The sequence below is a fragment of the Podarcis erhardii genome (genome assembly GCF_964252035.2).
Source record: "Podarcis erhardii genome assembly, chromosome: 18".
Classification (NCBI taxonomy): Eukaryota; Metazoa; Chordata; class Lepidosauria; order Squamata; family Lacertidae; genus Podarcis; species Podarcis erhardii.
The window spans coordinates 863,633-879,057 of record NC_138516.1 but is presented as its reverse complement, the minus strand read 5'-3'; the positions used below and the strand labels follow the sequence as shown (position 1 = coordinate 879,057).

Sequence of the window (15,425 nt, the reverse complement as noted above, 5' to 3'; positions counted from 1 at the left end):
TGCACAGAGCACTTTGAACGGCATTTTAAAGGCTCCCTCGTAAAACTGGAACTCGCAGCTATCCAATGATGCAGACAGATAAGAGGAAGGATTTCTTCACCTAGTGCAGAGCTGAACTGTGGAACTCTCTCCCACAAGAGGCAGCAATGGCCACCAACCTGGATGGCTTTGGAAGAGGAGAGAGCTATTGAGGGCGTCTAGCCAGGATGGCTCCTCAGACAGAGGCATTGATGCTTCTGAATCCCAGTGTCTGGGAGTGTTGCTCTCATGCTCCGATCCCACTTATAGGTTTCCCTTTGGGGCATCTGCCTGGCCACTGAGAGAAGAGGAAGACTGGCCTGATCCAAAAGCCAGGCTCTTCTAATGGAGCCTCCAGGTCCAGAGGCAGTCCACCTGGATTCCTAGGCCCTGGGAATCTTGATCCTTGGCCCCTGTGAGGACAGGGTGCTGGGCTAGAGGGGCCCCTCTTCTTAAACTGAAAAGCAGGCATGGATTGGGGCATTACTGGCCAACGTAGAGCATCGGTGGTGGCAGGTTCGATGTAAAAAGTTTTTAATATGTGAGAAGTTTTTTATGTTGACATTTTAATGTATTTTTGATCTTTGTTGGAAGCCGCCCAGATGGGTGGGGTACAAATAATAAATTATCATCATCATCATCATCAATTTAAAAAATGGAGAAAGTTTGTGTGCAATCCTTCCTCAGTTGTGGCGGGAGGCAGGGACACTTGCTGAGTCCAATCTTAAGGGGACTCACAACCGCATACCCTCCAACATTTCCCTGATGGAAATGGGGACATCCTATTCCACAATAATAATAATGTAGTAATGTTCTTATTTATACCCCACCCATCCGACTGGGTTTCCCCAGCCACTCTGGGCAGCTTCCAACATATATAAAAACATAATAAAGCACCAAACATTAAAAAACTTCCCTTTAAAACTTCCCTTTGCATAACTGCAGACCCTCCAATATTTCTCCAATGAAAATAGGGACGTCGGTCGCATGCTCTTGAATCCCAGGAATTGCAGGGGGGGATTAATGCCTCCTGACCGCATGCAAAGTTTAATCCCTGAGCAGGTTAAACCTTGAAGGGGCGGCTGAGAGTCTGAGGAAAGGAGGGAGGAGGAAGAGTCACAGATTGCCTGGGCTTCATGTTGCTTTTCTCCCTAAAGTGCCCTGCTCTTTGGAGATGCCTCGTGGGCAAAGGTGGCTGGGGGAGTGGGTCAGAAGCTGGATTTCTCTCCATTTGGAAGGCTTCATAGAATCACAAAATTGTAGAGTTGGAAGGGACCTCAAGGGTCATCCAGTCCAACCCCTTGCAAGGCTGGGATCTCAGCTCAAGCATTCAGGGCAGATGCTCACCCAAGCTCTGCTTAAAACCTCCAGGTAAGAAGAGCCCAGAACCTCCCTTCATCCTGGCTCAGGTTGTTGGGGCAGTGGCAGGATGGATGGCTGCCCATGGTGGTGTGTGCGAGTCCAGACTGAGGGCACGAGGCAAAAGGAAGGGCAGGCAGGTGACCGGTAGAGAGGGTGCTGCATGTACAAACATGAGCAGGGCTTGCTGGATCAGGTCCAAGGGGACCCATCTGGCCCAGCCTCCTGTTCTCACAGGGACCAAATGCCCCAAAGGACCAAGGAATGCGGATAGATTGCCTCTGGACCTGGAGGCTCCATGAGCGCCTGGCTGCTGGCAGTGTGATGCTGCAGCAAAAAAGGTGAATACTGTGTGTCCAATTATGGCTGCCACAATTGAACCTGGAACATGTGAAGAGGAGGGTGACCTAGATGATCAAGGGTCTGGAAACCAGGCCTAAGAGGAATGGTTGAAGGAGCTGAGGAGAATGAAAGGAGGTACGGTAGCCATCTTCCAATATCTCAAGGGCTGCCACATGGAAGAGGAAGCAAGCTTGTTTTATCCTGCTCTGAAGGGCAGGACTCGAACCCATGGCTTCAAGTGACAAGAAAGGAGATTCTGACTAAACATTCGAAAAAACTTTCTGAATTTATGAGCTGTTTGACAGTGGAATGGGCCCCTCGGGAGGTTGTGGGTTCTCCTTCCTGTCCTTGGAGGTTTTTGAGCAGAGGTTGGATAGGCATCTGTCATGGATGCTTGAGCTGAGATTCCTGCACTGAAGGGGGTTGGACTGGATGACCCTCAGGGTCCCTTCTAGCTCTTCGATTCTACGAAAAACAGGATACTGAGATGGTGTATGCATGCACACACTACTGCACATTCAAAGCAGATGCCGCCTCCCAAGAATCCCAGCAACTTATTACCACACCACAACCTTCTGCAAAGTCCGTGGAAATCTAGAGCCAAAATGTACGCTCACCAAGACTATGTCTACCTGAAGCCCAGATGTGGCAGAGAGAGGGCGATGGAGACTTGCTTTGATTTAAATTTTATGTTGATTTTTTATGGGGTGATGTCTCTCACTAGGACATGGATTCACTGTCGCCTTATTGTTAGACCAATAGATATATTTCCAGAAATAGCTGCAATTCCTGCATTGCATGGGGTTGGACTAGATGGCCCTTGGAGATCCCTTCCAACTCTACAATCCTAAGATTCTATGTTTTTTTAAATATGGATTTTTTTTAAAGCCATTGATGTCTTTACTCTGAAGTCACTTCAAGAGATCACACAGGAAGCAATTCACAAATGGAATCAGATTAACAGCGCTTCTTTTTTTAAGAACGGCAACTTAAGCAATTTAAACTGATTTATTAATGAACAAACATGGGCTGTTCAAACACACCAGGCATGAAAACACACCAGGCATATATTGTACATTTAAAATGGTTTGGCTGAAAGAGGCCAAGAGAGCAGGGTCGGGCCTCCCTGATTCAAATGCCAAGCGCAAACACTTTGCCAAGACATTTGTTTGGTTCTGCTTGAAGGAACTGACATCCTGCTTCTCAGAGAGAAAATCATCAGAATTTCCCCTTTCCATATATATATGTGTGTGTGTGTGTAAAAACATTAACTCAAGGGCAGTTACAGGTGTTGCTTTTTATTAAACTACAGCAATACAGCTGCATCTTCAGAGGGCACAGGACCTGGATCCCCCCCAGCCACAGGTGAGGATGCTGGGGCCGTTGCTGTGGCAACCAGCATCTTCACTCCACAGGGGAGCCTTGCCCTGTCTCTGGTTGCCATAGCAACCAGGGAGATGAGCATCATCTGAGCCAGAACAGTGGCAGTGAAGGACAGAGAGGGCAACCATTGCTTCTCTTTCTGGGAGGTGCCAGTAGCACCAGGTCACAGTCTGTTCACAAGGGCAACCCAGGCCAGGAGCGGGTAAAGGGCTTTTGCGCTCCGATCCTGTTAGTGGCTTTCCCTGTGGGGCATGTGGGGATCCTGGCCTGATGCAGCAGCCGTCTCTTTCTTGCGTTCTTATGGAACCTCCAGGTCCAGAGGCAGTCTATCTGGACCCCCTTGGTTTTCATTGATCTATGTGTGTGTGTGGGGGGGTGCCTCTGTTTGGCTGGTTGGTTCTTTGGATTGCCCTGGCCAAGAGAAAGAAACTAGCTGCTTCAATTAACAACAACAACCACAGCAACTGCCTGGCTTTAATAATTATTTTGACTGTGTGATGTATTTTATTCTGTCCCCTGCATTTCGTTTTTTCATAGAATCATAGAACGAGTTGGAAGGGACCCTAGTGGTCATCTAGTCCAACCCCCTGAAATGCAGGAACCTCAACTAAAGCATCCACTTGCACTCATGTTCGTTTGTATATCAAGTAGATTCTGCTTGAAATACGTTGCAGGTTGCAAATGGGGCCACTATTATAGGTGCATGTTCAATCTTGCTCCATCGGAGGAAACCATTTGCTGCTAGAGAATCTTGTGAGCTTGTAATGCCAATTTTAGACAGCAAGGGGCAGCAGCCGGCTATTTTTCCAGCCTTTGGGCGCTTGGGAAGAATCTTCCCATGGAGATCTTGAAGGTTCCCTCAGCTCCACACTAATCAACCTTCAGCAAATCCGAGCATAAGGAGCCCGAAGAGCCTGGAGCAGCTGGGTCAGGTCAAGGGGGTCCAGCACCCTCTTCTCACAGGGGCCGGCAAATGCCAGAATGGCATCCAGAATTGCAGGCTGGACCAGTGTCTTGCCTCACAGACTGGATGAGAGCCTACAAACTGAAGCTCAATCCAGATAAGCTGGAGGCGCTGTTAGTGCGGGGTTCCCTAGACCAGACGGGGAGGAGATTGCCTGCTCTGGATGGGGTTACACTTCCTCTGAAGGAGCAGGTTCGTAGCTTGGGGGTCCTCTTGGATCCTTTGCTGTCGCTCGAGGCTCAGGTGGCCTCAGTGGCCCAGAGTGCCTTCCATCAGCTTCGGCTGGTGGCCCAGCTACACCCCTAGCTGGACAGAGAGAGCCTGCTGCTGTCTATGCTCTGGCAACCTCAAGGTTAGACTACTGCAGTGCATTATACGTAGGGCTTCCTCTGAAGACGGTTCGGAAACTTCAGCCGGTGCAGAATTCAGCAGCCAGGTTGCTGACTGGAGCAAGATGGTTTGAGCATCTTACACTGATCCTGGTCCGACTGCACTGGCTGCAAATTAGTTTCCAGGCCCAGTTCAAAGTGTTGGTTTTGACCTATAAAGCCTTAAAAGGTTCAAGGCCCCAATACCTGAAGGACCATCTTTCCCTGTATAAACCGACACAGACACTGAGATCATCTTCCGAGGCCCTTCTTCGTGTGCCTCCTCCATGAGAGGTCCAGAGGGTGGCAACACGAGAACGGGGCCTTTTCTATTTATTTATTTTTAAATAACCTTTATTACTTTTAAGACTTACAAGAAAAGAAAAAAGAAGAAAAAAGGTGAGAGAAAAAGACAAAATAGAGCAGAAAAGAAAAAAGAAAAAACAGAAAAAACAATACAATACAATATATAAACAATACAGAACACAACCTTAACACACTAAACTAAACAAAACAACAACAATTTAAAAACATATACCATACCATTTCATTACTCTATCTTTCATTCCCTTATTTCATCGACCTCCTCTCACCTCCCTTTTTGTATTCCACTTCTGTTAATTGTTTCAGCAATTCCTTTCCATCTTTCTCTATTTTTATCATTATGAATATCTTAACATATTTTTAACCTTATTTTCCATTAATACTAAAGTACTTATTTATACTTAACTCCTTATAACATTTCTGCTAAAGCCATAAAATTTCATTCCAACAATTTTCTAACACTCATTAATTTTACAGTATTTCTATATATAAACTTTAAACTTTCCCAATCTTCTACCACCATCTCTTCTCCCTGGTCTTGGATTCTGCCAGTCATTTCCGTCCATTCCATATAGTTCATCAACCTGGAGATCTTCTGTCCGAGGCTCTTAAATCTTTTCCAAGTCCCTTCTGCAATTCTTCTTCATATTCTTTGATGCTGAAAATGCTGAAGAGCAAGTCTCGGGGAGGCCCCAACCCAGCCATGCCCCCATTCCCTCTTGACAGGCCAGCCAACTCTCCACAGCTAGAACCAAGGTCCATACAATATCTCAAATCATGTTTCAAAGCTCCTCCAGATCCAAAGGCCCCCACAACTCCAATCACCTCCTGACCCAGATTCAGGACCCAAAGGTCAGTAAATGCCTGCATGAAAGAGTCTATCCCACCTTCCTTCTCCAGTCCAAGCAGGGCTCCAATCTTCAAATTCTTACTTTTTCTATATTCATTCATAAAAGGCCTCCACTTATAGTCCTCGATTTGCCTCTGTAAGGCTGGGGCTTCCACTTGTATTACTTTAAATTCAACAACAGGTCAGGTGAGAAGAAAAGAGAGGACCCAAATAATTACCGCCCAGTCAGTCTGACATCAATACCAGGGAAGATTCTGGAGCAGATCATTAAGCAAACAGTCTGTGAGCACCTAGAAAGGAATGCTGTGATCACCAATAGTCAGCATGGATTTCTGAAAAATAAGTCATGTCAGACTAACCTGATCTCGTTTTTTGACAGAATTACAAGCCTGGTAGATGAAGGGAACACAGTGGATGTAGCCTACCTTGATTTCAGCAAGGCATTTGACAAGGTGCCCCATGATATTCTTGTAAAGAAGCTGGTAAAATGCGGTCTTGACTATGCTACCACTCAGTGGATTTGTAACTGGCTGACTGACCGAACCCAAAGGGTGCTCATCAATGGTTCCTCTTCATCCTGGAGAAGAGTGACTAGTGGGGTGCCACAGGGTTCTGTCTTTTTTTTTTTTTTTAATAATTTTTATTAATTTTCATAAAACAGAAAACACAAAATTAAACAAACAAACAAATAATACATGACTTCCCCATGCCTCCCCTTCCCTGCACCCCTGTGTCCAAAATTTTTAGCAATCCTTCATTCCTTTTCAAAATTTGATTTCCTTCATGATTTTCTTAACTTAAATATTTCCAACTATAATTCTCTAATTCTTAGCCCTTGACATTTTATCAGTCCGAAATTTTGCAACAGTTCTTAAGATATGATTTAAATTTTTTCCAGTCCTCTTCCACCGTCTCCTTCCTCTGATCACGGATTCTGCCGGTCATCTCTGCCAGTCCCATAAATTCAGTCACCTTCGTCTGCCATTCTTCCAGAGTAGGTAGTTCTTGCATCTTCCAATACTTTGCTAGGAGTATTCTTGCTGCTGTAGTTGCATACATAAAAAAGATCTTATCTTTTTTTGGTACCAATTGGCCGACCATGCCCAAGAGAAAAGCCTCCGGTTTTTTTACAAATGTCCACTTAAGGACTTTCTTAATTTCATTATAGATCATTTCCCAGTAGGCTTTAACCTTTGGGCAGGTCCACCAAAGATGATAAAAAGTTCCTTCACATTCATTACATTTCCAGCATTTGTTACTGGGCAAATGATATATCTTTGCAAGCTTGACTGGAGTCATGTACCATCTATAGATCATTTTCATTATGTTTTCTTTCAAGGCACTACATGCCGTAGCCACAGGGTTCTGTCTTGGGCCCGGTCTTATTCAACATCTTTATCAACGACTTGGATGATGGACTCAAGGGCATCCTGATCAAATTTGCAGATGACACCAAACTGGGAGGGGTGGCTAACACCCCAGAGGACAGGATCACACTTCAAAACGACCTTGACAGATTAGAGAACTGGGCCAAAACAAACAAGATGAATTTTAACAGGGAGAAATGTAAAGTATTGCACTTGGGCAAAAAAAATGAGAGGCACAAATACAAGATGGGGGACACCTGGCTTGAGAGCAGTACATGTGAAAAGGATCTAGGAGTCTTGGTTGACCACAAACTTGACATGAGCCAACAGTGTGACGCGGCAGCTATAAAAGCCAATGCAATTCTGGGCTGCATCAATAGGAGTATTGCATCTAGATCAAGGGAAGTAATAGTGCCACTGTATTCTGCTCTGGTCAGACCTCACCTGGAGTACTGTGTCCAGTTCTGGGCACCACAGTTCAAGAAGGACACTGACAAACTGGAACGTGTCCAGAGGAGGGCAACCAAAATGGTCAAAGGCCTGGAAACGATGCCTTATGAGGAACGGCTAAGGGAGCTGGGCATGTTTAGCCTGGAGAAGAGGAGGTTAAGGGGTGATATGATAGCCATGTTCAAATATATAAAAGGATGTCACATAGAGGAGGGAGAAAGCTTGTTTTCTGCTGCTCCAGAGAAGCGGACACGGAGCAATGGTTCCAAACTACAAGAAAGAAGATTCCACCTAAACATTAGGAAGAACTTCCTGACAGTAAGAGCTGTTTGACAGTGGAATTTGCTGCCAAGGAATGTGGTGGAGTCTCCTTCTTTGGAGGTCTTTAAGCAGAGGCTTGACAACCATATGTCAGGAGTGCTCTGATGGTGTTTCCTGCTTGGCAGGGGGTTGGACTCGATGGCCTTTGTGGTCTCTTCCAACTCTATGATTCTATGAACAACAACTTTCTCCTTCGTCTTCTTCCCAGTTTGTCCTGTCAAAGTAGGTTCCTGTGTCAAATCCTGAACAATTTCTGTATTGATGGTCACCTTTTGTCCCAAATTAATCACTTTTTGTCCCAAGATCTCAAGTTTAGTAGTCATAACATCCGTCTTCTTGTGGAGCTGTTCCAACGAGTAGCTTATCTTACATAATACAGTCACTAAAGCTCCTTCTGTCAACATTCTTAAAATCCAAGGTCAATCTCTGATTCTCACAGTTCTTATCTTGCAGCTGGAAAATCCCCAGCTCCACTCTTGTAACAATTTCAAAAGCTCCCTCTAGAGGGAAACAGTCTCCACTTGTATCAATCCTTTCAAAGACAATTTAAACTATAAAGTTAGTTTCAATTTTCAGTTACATTTCCTCCTTTTTAAACGCAGAAGAGGACAATGGAAACAATATATTTCTCTTATTTAGCCGTCTGTCAACATACTTTCTGTTCACAGTCAATGAACACTCCCAAAACGTCAGTCTTACTGGCAGCCCATTTCCAGGTTCAGAGCAGTGGTAATTTGATTTTTCACTCTCTCCTGCAGGCTCGCTAGGTCCAAAATTTCCCCCCTCTTCTCCTGCTTCCAAGGGGGGTTTAATAGTTTTAACCGATGGAAATTTAATCCTTTACAAAAGACTTTCCAAGGCTTTAACTTGCAGCGTCTTTGCTTCAATCTATTTACAAAAGAGGAAGGCGGACTTCCTGTTTGAAACCTTCCCGTTTCAATGCCAAATTAATGAATTTAAAGATCCAATTTTCCGTTCTACTCACGGGTAGTTGTTTAAAGTCAAATTGCCCACAGGAAAAAGTCAGCGCTCTCCGGCAACAGCGATGCGGCTTCACCCCGTGAAAGAAGCAGTCAATTCGAAGCACCGCGCCGCTCACCCCACTTCGCTCTGGATCCCCAAATCAGGGTTTCCCCGTGAGTAGGGGAGGCGCAAAAGGTGCCAGCTGAATCCCAGGTTCACAAGCTTCTCCCGCCTGTGATTTCAGTGGGTCTCCGCCATTGCCGTGGCGGTCAGACCCTGATTTCCACGGAGCAAATTCCTCCCGATCGGAGGAACTCCGCCATTTCCTGGAGGCGCCAACCCGGAAGTCGAGAACGGGGCCTTTTCTATGGTGGCTCCCTGTTCGTGGAACACTCTCCCCAAGGCACCAGCTGAAATGATTCCTCTTCTTCCAGTTCTTTTGCTGATTAACATCCAGTGCCTTTTTAAAATGTGTAGGGGGGGATTATTGGTTGTTCTTGTTTTTATTGTTTTTGTAGTTTTTTTTTTTATCTTGTATTTTCATGTTGTGAGCCACCCTGAGATTTGCAGAGGGTGGTATAAAAATGTAATAAATAATTATAATAATAGGTAAAGGTAAAGGTAAAGGACCCCTGACAATTAAGTCCAGTCAGAAACGACTCTGGGGATGCACGCTCATCTCGCTCTATAGGCCATTTGTTTGCAGACAGCTTCCAAGTCATGTGGCCAGCATGACTAAGCCGCTTCTGGCGAACCAGAGCAGCGCATGGAAACACCATTTACCTTCCCGCTATAAAGCGGTACCTATTTATCTACTTGCACTTTGACGTGCTTTCGAACTGCTAGGTTGGCAGGAGCAGGGACCAAGCAATGGGAGCTCACCCTGTTGCGGGGATTCGAACTGCTGACCTTCTGATCAGCAAGCCCAAGGCTCTATGGTTTAGACCACAATGCCACCCACCTCCCACAATTATATTATATATAATTATAATTATAATTATAATTGTTATATATATGTATATGTATATGTATATGTATATGTATATGTATATGTGTATGTATGTATATATTGCAGCACAATTCCTGGCAGGAACCCAGCCCGGTCAGCATATAGCAGCTGCACTCAGAGATATGCACTGCTTGCCAATTTGCCAAGTTCAAGGCACGGTTAGTAACACCATAACAGTTGGTGACCCATCTGGCCATTAATTCAGTTCAGATTATTATTGTTATTAATATATACATTTAGTTGTCTCAAATCAGATTGCAACTAGAAGTTTTAGATTAGATTAGATTAGATTAGATTAGATTAGATTAGATAAATTTATTGTCATTGTCCGTATATACACAGTATACACAACAACGAAAATCAAACACCCAAGACCGGATTCACATACACATTTGCACGTATCTCCAACACTCTCATCCTATTCAGACATAATCTATTAAAACATACATAATCCAGAATATAACACAACCTATTAGAAGCATAGCATAACCTAAAACCTATCTCATTCCTTACTACTCACTGCTTGCTATTTCTTACAACTGGCCCTGAGATCATTATTTAGTGCAATCAGAGCTCTTGGGTAGAAACTATTCAGAAGGCGTGTGGTTCGTGTTTTCATTGTCCTGTATCTTCTGCCCGAAGGCAACAGTTCAAAGAGGTTGTGAGCAGGATGGGTGGGATCTCTCAGGATATTGTGTGACTTCTTCAAGCTGCGAGACGTGAAGATCTCATCCAGGGTTGGTAGTTGGAGCCCAATAACATTCTGGGCAATTTTAATTATTCTCTGTAAAGCTTTTTTATCCATTCCAGAGCTGCTCCCATACCACGATAATATACTATAGGTTAAGACACTCTCAATGGTACTGTGATAATAGGACAGAAGTAGGTGCTGAGATAGATTCAATCCTCTGAGCATTCTCAGGAAATACAACCTCCCCTGCACCTTCCTCACAACCATATTAATATTTGCAGTCCATGAGAGGTCCTCAGAGATGTAAGTGCCCAGGTATTTAAAACTACCAACCCTCTCCACCTCCTCGCCATTTATGTGCAATGGTAAAAATACACTTTTCTTTCTCCTAAAATCAATTATGAGTTCTTTGGTTTTTTTGGTGTTAAGCATAAGATTATTTTCTTTACACCATTGAATTAACCCCTGTACCTCTTTCCTATAAGCAGCCTCATCATTCTCACTAATGAGCCCCACCACTGTTGTATCATCCGCAAATTTGATGATTGTGTTGGACTTATACAGTGGGGTGCAGTCAAATGTGTACAGGGAATAGAGAAAGGGGCTTAACACACACCCCTGAGGGGCTCCTGTGCTTAATACTAGAGTAGAAGAATAGTAAGGTCCCATTCTCACTGTCTGCGGCCTATCGGTCAGGAAATTCCTTACCCACAAACAGATCTTCTGATGTATACCCAAATTGGTCATTTTAAGGAATAACCTGTCTGGTAGAATTGTATTAAAGGCAGAACTGTAGTCCACAAACAACAGCCTTGCGTAGGTTCCCTGTTGTTCTAGATGACTCAGTACAGTATGGACAGCGATGGAAATAGCATCATCAGTAGATCTATTTCTTCTGTATGCAAACTGGAACGGGTCTAGAGTGGATGGAAGACCAGCCTTAATATAATCTAGCACCAATCTCTCAAAGCATTTCATAACGACAGATGTTAGGGCTATTGGTCTGTAGTCATTGAGAGATACCACCACTGACTGTTTAGGGACTGGCACTATAATCGATGTCTTCAGGCAGGTAGGGACAGAACCCTGCAACAGGGATAGATTAAAAATGTCCGTAAATACACCAGCTAATTCTGCAGCACAGTCCCTAATAACTCGTCCCATAATTCCATCCGGTCCAGCTGCCTTCCTAATATTAATGCTCCGAAAAGCACGTTGTACGTCGGAGGTCTGTAATAAAAGTGGTTGTTTATCAGTAATAGTTTCTGATGATGTGCTGGTAGCCAATGCTGTAGTGACGGTGGTTCCAGTTCCCACCTCAAAACGACTGAAGAATTGATTCAGCTGATCAGCCAGGTGCGCACTGCTGTTAGCCAGTTCGTTTTTAATATTTTGCCCTGTAATTTGTCGCAGGCCTTGCCATACACGACGAGGGTCGGAGCTCTCAAAATGCTTTTCGATCCTCCGGCAGTACATAGCTTTGGCATCCCTAATGCCCTTTTTCAGTTTGGCTCTAGCTTCTCTATACTGTTGCGCATTGCCAGAGTGAAAAGCAGCATTCCTTGCCTTTAACAGAAGATACACATCCCTGTTTAGCCAGGGCTTGTTGTTAGGAAACAGCCATATTTGTTTGGTGGTAGTAACGACATCAATGCAGTATTAAGTTTAAGAGAATAAAACATTATTTACTAAATGTGCTCATTATGCAGTATTATAACAAGGACAAAAGGCTTCCCCAACCCTGGGAATCTCAAGCATTCTCAAGAGACTAGTCCTTATTGACTAGGGAAGCCAAGATGATCCAGGGTCTGGAAATCAAGCCCTATGAGGAACAGTTGAAGGAGTTATTTAGCCTGGAAAAGAGGAGACTTAGAGCCATCTTCAAACATCTCAAGGGCTGCCATGTGGAAAAAGGAACAAGCTTGTTCTCTCATGCTCTGGAGTGTAGGACTCGAACCCATGGCTTCAAGTGACAAGAAAGGAGATTCTGACTAAACAACAGGAAGAACTTTCTGACAGCAAGAGCTGATCGACAGTGGAATGGTCTCCCTGGGAAGGTTCAGGACTCTTCTTCCTTGGAGGTTTTTAAGCACAGGTTGGATGGCATCTGTCCTGGATGCTTTAGCTGAGATTCCTGCACCCCAGGGGGTTGGACTGGATGACCCACAATTCTCTCATTCTGTGTTGCTGGAAGAGGGTGGCAGAAGGAGGAATTATTAATTTGCCTCCTGGCAGTGGGTGCTGCTCCTGCACTTGGCCACCAGAGGGCGGGCTCGCTCCTCTGGAGTTTGCAGGGTGCTGGGTGCGAGTGCACAACAAAACTACTCTCTGGTCCCCATCATGTGCACGGCTGATCCTCGCGGCCCCCAGTCATCGTACCCACCCCCAAAATTGTCCCCATAAATAAATACACACATACTGCAAATCCGCATAATTAAATTTGTTCAGTTTAACATCATTTGCATGTCTATTTAGCTTCCTTGCTGCGTCGGGGTTCCAACCCCTTTGTCCTCCCAACCCCCCTGTGAGGCAGGTCAGGCAAGGAAATCATAACTGAACAATGTGGCAGGAGGGATTTGAACCCAGAGCCCACTGCTAGGCTGTCACTCTAACCATACTGCTTCTCACTTGCCTTAACTTAATTTATTTTTAAGTTGCAACCTCAGATATGTAAATAGGTCATAAAATCTGTGAAAGAGATCAGAGAGATCAACTCTATTTTGTGTGACCCTAAAACTTTCGGGGGGGGGGGCGAGTTAGACAATTATGCGGAGCGGCAGCAGGTTCAAAGTGCACAATGTCTTTGGGCAGGTATAAATAATAACATTATCATTATTATTAATAATAAGCCACCTACAACAAATGTATGGAACTCACTGCCACAAGATGTGTGGCTACCAGTTTTTAGGGGGTTTTACATCAGGGGGGCCTTAAGGCAAATCCATGGTGGGAGAGGGAGAATCCTGCCAGCAGCCCTTAGTCACCAGAGCCCCCAGGCTCAGGGAGAGTCAACAGACTCGTTTTGTCTTGTGGGCTCCCTGGAGATGCCAGATGGTTCTTGGCCTCTTCTGTTCCTGGAGCAAGCCTTACTCTTGGAGCAATCCTCCAGCTCCAGGAGCAATCTACCTTGCCCACTGGTTCAGAAAGCTGATGCATGTTTTAATCTGCTTTTCCTCTTCTGTTGCTTAACTTATAATTTCTGCCTTAATAAGTCTATTTCCTTCAGTTTCTAGAATGGTAGTCAGAAGGGACCCTGAAGGTCATCCAGTCCAACCCCCTGCAATGTGCAACGTGAGGATCGAACCCCAAACCCTCAGATTGAGTCTCATGCTCTTTTGACTGAGTTGTCCAGTTTACTAATTCTTCTTATTAATAATTTTATGGTTTTGTCTTTCCTGTAAACTACTTTGAGGTATTGTTTTTATTTTTTGCAGTGCATAAATTTCATGAAATAAAGAAATAGAGGCCTCTGGGGGGGGGTCGGGGGGTCGTCTGACCGTCCCCTGCTGGAGACAGGGAGGTGGGTTGGGTGGGTCTGATCCCGGCCGGTCCTGGTTCCTCCTCCTCCATCACATCTCCTCTTGCTCCTAGACATAATTCACTCTCGAAAACAGCACTTTTTGTCCCCATCCAAACCGGGCTGGGTTTGCTGAGTCGGGGCTGAGTCATCTCTCCTGCGCGGCGCGGTTGTAAAACCGGATCCTCTCTGGGTGCAAGCGGGGTCAAGCCGCGTGCCAGACCGATGGCTGACCCGTCACCCACTTTGGCAGGGGTCCGACTCGCCGCGGACGGGCCCCAACCCTCCGCCAAAAAAGGAGAGAAGAGCTCTGCGCCTTTATTTCCTGAGTCGGGGAGTTGCACAGATCCTGCGTCTCGCCAGCTCGGTCGGGAGCGCGTTTGCTCCGGAGCAAAACTGACACTGTGGGATTTTGCAATTAGTGAAACCAGTGAAATTACTAGGGCGTTTGTCTGTTTTTAAGGGTGGTGGGGGAGGTCAGAGAGAGAGAAAGAGAGAGAATGGGGTTTTAAAGAAAAAGGTGCAATTTACAAAGTGCAGGAATGGACTTCAGGCCTCGGGGGGCGCGGGGTTGGGGGGTTGTATTAGGGAGAGGTTTTTTTGAGGGGTAGATGGAGCTCGCAAGCTGCATGCGTGGCTTTTCTCCCCCCACACCCGAGAAAAAATGTGCAAGCTCCAGCGAGTGAGTCAGAAGACTGTGAAACCACGAGTGATATTTGCACAGCCCACGCCACGCGCCCGGCTGCTCCTCCTCCTCCTTGCATAGTGGGGAGGGGGCACAGCGCCCCGACTAGCCCACTACCCTCATCAAAGCCCACTTTTATTTTCGCTCTCTCCGTTGCCTGCAAACACGTCTCTTTTATTTGAGTGCAACAGGTTTGCATTAAAAAAAAATCCCAATGATTTTGAAGAAAGAAAAGCAACCCCAACGGTTTTGTAGGGAAAGCCTATCCGTGCATGCTGATCCAACCGCCTGGCGTAATTTATTTTTGCAATTACTATAAATTTGGCGCTGTGTGTTGCATTGCCTTGCATTGCTTCTTTTTACGCGATTGCTGCTGTTCTTATTAATTCCTATTTCGCCCTGGCTCCCTCCGATTGCAAAACAGGGACGCGCAGCCAGAAAGCTCCCCACTGCGCCCGCCCCTGTTTTCTGTGGAAATCTTCTCCTAAGCAGGAACTGCTGCTGCTGCTGCTGCTGCTGCTGCTGGGAAAAATAAACCGAAACTCGCTTCTTCTTTTTTAAGGGGGGGTGGAAAAGAAAAAACAAACACGCAATTCTTTGAAGCAGCAAAAAACAGCCGCGCAAGAGCAAAGCGCCTCCTTCGGACTTTTCCTAGTTGCAACATTTCTCCTCCCCCACGTGGTGGCTCCTGCGCGCCTCCGCCAATCCGGGGGCTCCCGGAACCGACCTTTGTGGCTCGAGAGCCAATCAGAAGGAGGAAAGGACCAATTCGAGCCCCGCCCCTCCTGGGGAGGTTATAAAAAGCGCCGTCAGC

General features: G+C 45.6%; 1 long non-coding RNA gene across 1 annotated transcript; it reads left to right on the top strand.

Annotated features, from left to right (window-relative positions):
* The first annotated feature begins 7,928 nt into the window (after positions 1–7,928).
* On the top strand, positions 7,929–8,612 carry LOC309333114. The gene is made up of 2 exons (XR_014152394.1): positions 7,929–8,406; positions 8,440–8,612. It is a non-coding gene; the product is annotated as an uncharacterized lncRNA (long non-coding RNA).
* The last annotated feature ends 6,813 nt before the right edge of the window (positions 8,613–15,425 follow it).